Raw genomic sequence first — 7,503 nt, 5'->3', positions numbered from 1 at the left:
CTGCTTTATAATGAGAAAACTCCCACATCTTCAACCTTTTCTCTGAATGTTCTTTCTTTCCTTTTTGTTGTTCAGTCACTAAGTTGTTTCTGACACTTTGCGACCCCATGGACTGCAGCACACCAGACTTCCTTATCTTTCACTATCTCCCCAAGTTTGCTCAGACTCATATCCATTGAGCCAGTGGTGCTGTCCAACCATTTTATCCTCTGTCGCCCTCTTCTATGCTTTAACTGACACTTACTTCTTCAGGACAGCTTTCTTTTCCTTTTCTCAAGTGGAGACTACTTATGCTCTCACACCCTACTCAGGGTCAGGAGTCTCCAGATGACTTACCTTCATTCCCCATGCCAAATGAGAAAGTCTATCTATCTTGAAGTTTCATTATCTTATCCAGGAAATGGCCTCCCTGGGCAAAAGCAGTGCTAATGCATTACTGAGCTCTTTGAATTTAATTCTCCCCTTTTCTTACTCTGATAGTTCATCATTTTCTTGTCTAGGTCTTTGATGATTTTAAGTTTTTGTTGTGTCTTCTAACATTTAATTTCATTAATTTATTTTTAACAAACTTGTTTTGGGGTATAGTTGATTTACAATGTTATGTTGTGCTTTATTTATTCATTTATTTCTTTACAATGTTATCTTAGTTTTAAGTTTACAGCAAAGTGAATTGGTTATACATATACATATATCCACTTTTTATCATATTCTTTTCCTATATAGGCTGTTACAGAGTATTGGGTAGAGTTCCCTGTGCTATGTGGCAGGTTCTACTTAGTTATCTATTTTATATATTTAGTAGAGTGTATATGTCAGTCCCAATCTCCCAATTTATTCCTCCCCCACCTTATCCCCTGGTAATATTTTTGTTTCTACATTTGTGACTCTACTTCTGTTTTGTAAAAAGTTCATTTGTACCCTCTTTTTTTAGAGTCCACATATGAGTGACATCATATATTTGTCTTTCTGTAGACAAATATATGATTTCACTCAATGTGGCAATCTATAGGTTCATCCATGTTGCTGCAAATGGCACTATGTTCTTTTTTATGTCTGAGTAATAGTTCACTGAAGTATCTTATAACATTTTAAATTGCCTTCAGTAATAGTTGTTCAGATCACCCATTTCACCACTGCCAGAGCAGAAATTTTCCCTATTTTCAAACATTTGAGGAGGTAAAATTATTATTTAACCTATAACACAGAAAGAAGACTAGAAAATCAGAGTTAGGAAATGTTTCATGAAATAGCTGCAAAATATTACCATGTTGACTTATTTAAATATTAAATTTAATATTCATAAAAATTTCATTTCATTTGAAAATAATTTGGAGTTTAGATTTTGTTCCTACATCAGCAGAATTCCCAAGTATGTATAATGGTTTCAGAGAAATAACTTTTGAATGTAATTTAACCAATTGCTTGGTGTGAATAATTTTAAATTTAAAACAAAGTCAAAAATCTTATTTGCTTAGTATTTATATTTAGGTAGGAGGCACGTACATATGAACTTTTATAACTTGATACACTGTGGAGCAACGTTTCCAAAATAAGAGTGCCTGGGCTCTTGATGGTATTCAAAGAGCACTAATTGTTAGGTGCACTCACCAACAATGTTATTTAGTGATGACCTGGTCACCATCTTTCTGCATGCTCTGGCAGATGAGATACTAGGACTATAACATTTTCTTCTATTAAGAGACAACACATTAATACAAAAATATCTAAATCCAAAAACAAACAAGCAAACAAAAGAAAAAAAAAAAAAAACACCTGCACTTTGAAGGACTGTTGTTCTTTCCAAGTGTTAGCAGCAAGGGCAATATCTTCAGTGGAAATAAGATAGGTTAATAGCAAATTGTTGTGTTTAGGATTTCTAAGTCTGTCTCAGTCACTACATGGTGATGTGCATCAGCAACATGGTGATGTGCATCAGCAGGACATAACTTTGCTTTTTTTTTAAATTTATTTATTTAAATTGGAGGATAATTACTTTACAATATTGTGATAGTTTTCTGCCATACATTGACATGAATCAGCCACAGGTATACATGTGTCTCCCCATCCTGAAAGCCCCCCTCACCTCCCTCCCCACCCTATCCCTCTGGGCTGTCTGAGAGCACTGGCTATGGGTACCCTGCTTCATGTATTTAACTTTCCCTGGTCATCTATTTTATGTATGGTAACGTACATGTTTCAATGCTATTCCCTCAAATCATCCCATCCTCGCCTTTCCCACTGAGTCCAAAATTCTGTTCTTTATATCTGTTCCTCCTTTGCTGCCCCGCATGTAAGATTATCAGTACCTTTTTTTTTTTAATCCCTAAGGTAAAGGAAACAGCGTCACTTGTAGGATGGAATGCTGAGAGGAGAGACTAGGTAATAGAATGCACTCAAGTAGGAAATCTTCCCAGATGAGAGTATCTGAGTAAAATTCTTTCTTTTCCCATGGATCAAGAACAATTTGGGATGAAGTCTGCTTCAATGACAAAACAATCTTCCAGTTTCAAAGTACTGACCTGACAGATTTCCTCTTTTTGCCACCCCATGCAGATTTCAGAAACACAACATTGGTTTGTGTTGCAGTTACCTTTTACTGCTCAACAAATCACCGTAAGAGGTAGTGCTCAAAAAAATGATGATGTGTATTTTGCAATTTTGGCAGAGTTTGGCAGAAAAAGGGCCTCTCTGGGGGTTTCCTTGGTGGTTCAGTGGTAAAGAAACATCCTGCCAGTGCAGGAGACACAGGTTTGATGCTGATCTAGGAAGATCTCACATTCTACGGAGCAACTAAGTCTGTGCACCACGACTACTGAACCTGTGCTCTAGAGACCATGCTCCTTAACAAGAGAAGTCACCATGATAAGAAGCCTGCACACCACAACTGGAGAGTAGTCCTTGCTCATTGCAACTAGAGAATACCCTGCACTATATTATATGCGTTAATATAGAGTATGGCTGTCTGGGGAGGCCTTACAAATAGCTGTGAAAAAAGAAAAGTGAAAAGCAAAGGACTAAAGGAAAGATATAAGCATCTGAATGCAGAGTTCCAAAGAATAGCAAGAAGAGATAAAAAAGCCTTCTTCACCGATCAATGCAAAGAAAGAGAGGAAAACAACATAATGGGAAAGACTAGAGATCTCCTCAAGAAAATTAGAGATACCATGGGAACATTTCATGGAAAGATGGGTTCGATAAAGGACAAAGATGGTATGGACCTAACAGAATCAGAAAATATTAAGAAGGGGTGGCAAGAATACACAGAAGAACTGTACAAAAAAGACCTTCACGACCCAGATAATCATGATGGTATGATCACTCACCTAGAGCCAGACAGCCTGAAATGTGAAGTGGGCCTTAGAAAGCATCACTACGAACAAACTAGTGGAGGTGATGGCATTCTAGTTGAGCTATTTCAAATCCTGAAAGGTGATTCTGTGAAAGCGTTGCACTCAATATGCCAGCAAATTTGGAAAACTCAGCAGTGGCCACAGGACTGGAAAAGGTCCGTTTTCATTCCAATCCCAAAGAAAGGCAATGCCAAAGAATGCTCAAACTACTGCACAGTTGCACTCATCTCACATGCTAGTAAAGTAATGCTCAAAATTCTCCAAGCCAGGCTTCAGTAATACGTGAACCATGAACTGCCTGATGTTCAAGCTGGGTTTAGAAAAGGCAGAGGAACCAGAGATCAAATTGACAACATCTGCAAGATCATCAAAAAAGCAAGAGAGTTCCAGAAAAACATCTATTTCTGCTTTATTGACTATGCCAAAGCCTTTGACTGTGTGGATCACCAGAAACTGTGGAACATTCTGAAAGAGATGGGAATACCAGACCACCTGACCTGCCTCTTGAGAAATCTGTATGCAGGTCAGGAAGCAACAGTTAGAAATGGATATGGAACAACAGACTGGTTCCAAATAGGAAAAGGAGTACGCCAAGGCTGTATATTTTCACCGTACTTATTTGACATACAGGTAAAGTACATCGTGAAAAACGCTGGACTGTAAGAAGCACAAGCTGGAATCAAGATTGCCGGGAGAAATATCAATAACCTCAGATATGCAGATGACACCACCATTATGGCAGAAAGTGAAGCGGAACTAAAGAGCCTCTTGATGAAAGTGAAAGAGGAGAGTGAAAAAGTTGGCTTAAAGTTCAACATTCAGAAAACGAAGATCATGGCAGCTGGTCCTATCACTTCATAGGAAATAGATGGGAAAACAGTGGAAACAGTGTCAAACTTTATTTGGGGGGGCTTCAAAATCACTGCAGATGGTGACTGCAGCTATGAAATTAAAAGACGCTTACTCCTTGGAAGAAAAGTTATGACCAACCTAGATAGCATATTGAAAGGCAGAGACATTATTTTGCCAACAAAGGTCTGTCTAGTCAAGGCTATGGTTTTTCCTGTGGTCATGTTTGGATGTGAGAGTTGGACTGTGAAGAAAGCTGAGCACCAAAGAATTGATGCTTTTGAACTGTGATGTTGGAGAAGACTCTTGGGAGTCCCTTGGACTGCAAGAAGATCCAACCAGTCCATTCTAAAGGAGATCAGACCTGGGATTTCCTTGGAAGGAATGATGCTGAAGCTGAAACTCCAGTACTTTGGCCACCTGATGCGAAGAGTTGACTCATTGGAAAAGACCCTGATGCTGGGAGGGATTGGGGGCAGGAGGTGAAAGGGAAGACAGAGGATGAGATGGCTGGATCGTATCACCAACCTGATGGACGCGAGTCTGAGTGAACTCCAGGAGTCGGTGATGGACAGGGAGGCCTGGCGTGCTGTGATTCATGGGGTCACAAAGAGAAGGACACAATTGAGCGACTGAACTGAACTGAATGTATAGTAGTTCTCTTTCTCTTTCTGACTTACTTCACTCTGTATAATGGGCTCCAGTTTCATGTACCTCATTAGAACTGACTCAAATACATTCCTTTTTATAGCTAAGTAATGGTCCATTGTGTATATATACCACAGCTTCCTTGTCCATTCATTTGCTGATGGATGTTTAGGTTGCTTCCATATTCTAGCTGTTGTAAATAGTGCTGCAATGAATACTGGAGTACATGAGGAGACAATTTTTTTAATATAAATTTATTTATTTTAGTTGGAAGCTAATTACTTTACAGTATTGTATTGGTTTTGCCGCACATCAACATGAATCTGCCATGGGTGTACACGTGTTCTCCATCCTGAACCCCATCCCACCTCCCTCCCCACACCATCCCGCTGCGTCATCCCAGTGCACCAGCCCCGAGCATCCAGTATCATGCATTGAACCTGGACGGGCAATTCATTTCACATATGATATTATACTTGTTTCAATGCCATTCTCCCAAATCATCCCACCCTCGCCCTCTCCCACAGAGTCCAAAAGACTATTCTATACATCTGTGTCTCTTTTGCTGCCTCGAATACAGGGCTCTTGGTACGATCTTTTTAAATTCCATATATATGCATTAGTATACTGTATTGCTGTTTTTCTTTCTGGCTTACTTCACTTTGTATAATAGGCTCCAGTTTCATCCACCTCATTAGAACAGATTCAAATGTATTCTTTTTTAATGGCTGAGTAATACACCATTGTGTATATGTACCACAGCTTTCTTATCCATTTGTCTGCTGATGGACATGTAGGTTGCTTCCATGTCCTGGATATTATAAACAGTGCTGCGATGAACATTGGGGTCCACGTTTCTCTTTCAATTCTGATTTCCTCCGTGTGTATGCCCAGCAGTGGGATTGCTGGGTCGTATAGTAATTCTATTTCCAGCCTTTTAATGAAGCTCCACACTGTTCTTGGAGAAGGCAATGGCACCCCACTCCAGTACTCTTGCCTGGAAAATCCCGTGGATGGAAGGGCCTGGTAGGCTGCAGTCCATGGGGCCACTCAGAGTCGAACAAGACTGAGCGACTTCACTTTCGCTTTTCACTTTCATTCATTGGAGAAGGAAATGGCAACCCACTCCAGTGTTCTTGCCTGGAAAATCCCAGGGATGGAGGAGCCAGGTGGGCTGCCGTCTGTGCGGTTGCACAGAGTCAGACACGACTGAAGTGACTTAGCAGCAGCCACACTGTTCTCCATAGTGGCTATACTAGTTTTCATTCCCACCAACAGTGTAAGAGGGTTCCCTTTTCTCCACATCTTCTCCAGCATTTATTGCTTGTAGACTTTTGGATAGCACCCATTCTGGCTGGCATGAAATAGTACCTCATTGTGGTTTTGATTTGCATTTCTCTGATAATGAGTGATGTTGAGCATCTTTTCCATGTGTTTGTTAGCCATCTGTATGTCTTCTTTGGAGAAATGTCTGTTTAGGTCTTTGGCTCGTTTTTTGATTGTGTCATTTATTTTTCTGGAATTGAGTTGCAGGAGTAGCTTATATATTTTTGAGATTAATTCTTTGTCAGTTGCTTCATTTGCTATTATTTTCTCCCATTCTGAAGGCTGTCTTTTCACCTTGCTTATAGTTTCTTTTGTTGTGTAGAAGCTTTTAATTTTTAGGTCCCATTTGTTTATTTTTGTTTTTATTTCCAATATTCTGTGAGGCGGATAATAGAGGATCCTGCTGTGATTTATGTCGGTTAGTATTTTGTCTATGTTCTCCTCCAGGAGTTTTATATTTTCTGGTCTTACATTTAGATCTTTAATCCATTTTGAGTTTATTTTTGTGTATGGTGTTAGAAAGTGTTCCAAGGATGCAAGGATTCTTCAATATCTGCAAATCAATCAATGTAATACAGCACATTAACAAATTGAAAAATAAAAGCCATATGATTATCTCAATAGATGCAGAGAAAGCCTTTGACAAAATCCATTTATGATAAATCCTCCAGAAAGCAGCCATAAAAGGAACGTACCTCAATATAATAAAAGCTATATATGACAATCCCACAGCAAACATTATTCTCAATGGTGAAAAATTGAAAGCATTTCTCCTAAAATCAGGAACAAGACCAGGGTGCCCACTTTCACCACTACTATTCAACATAGTTTTGGAAGTTTTGGCCACAGCAATCAGAGCAGAAAAAGAAATAAAAGAATCCAAATTCTAAAAGAGGAAGTAAAACTCTCATTGTTTGCAGATGACATGATCCTCTACATAGAAAGCCCTAAAGACTCCACCAGAAAATTACTAGAGGTAATCAATGAATATACTAAAGTTGTAGGATATAAAATCAACACACAGAAATCCCTTGCATTCCTATACAGTAATAATGAGAAAATAGAAAGAGAAATTAAGGAAACAATTCCATTCACCATTGCAACGAAAAGAATAAAATACTTAGGAATATATCTACCTAAAGAATCATAAGACCTATATATAGAAAACTGTAAAACACTGGTGAAATAAATCAAAGAGGACACTAATAGATGGAGAAATATACCATGTTCATGAATCACAAGAATCAATAGAGTAGAAATGGGTATACTACCCAAAGCAATCTATAGATTCAATACAATCCTTATCAAGCTACCAACAGTATTTTTCACA

This window comes from Ovis aries, chromosome X, assembly GCF_016772045.2.
Source record: "Ovis aries strain OAR_USU_Benz2616 breed Rambouillet chromosome X, ARS-UI_Ramb_v3.0, whole genome shotgun sequence".
Lineage (NCBI taxonomy): Eukaryota > Metazoa > Chordata > Mammalia > Artiodactyla > Bovidae > Ovis > Ovis aries.
The sequence above is the reverse complement of the archived record's forward strand: the minus strand, read 5'-3'. Positions refer to the sequence as shown.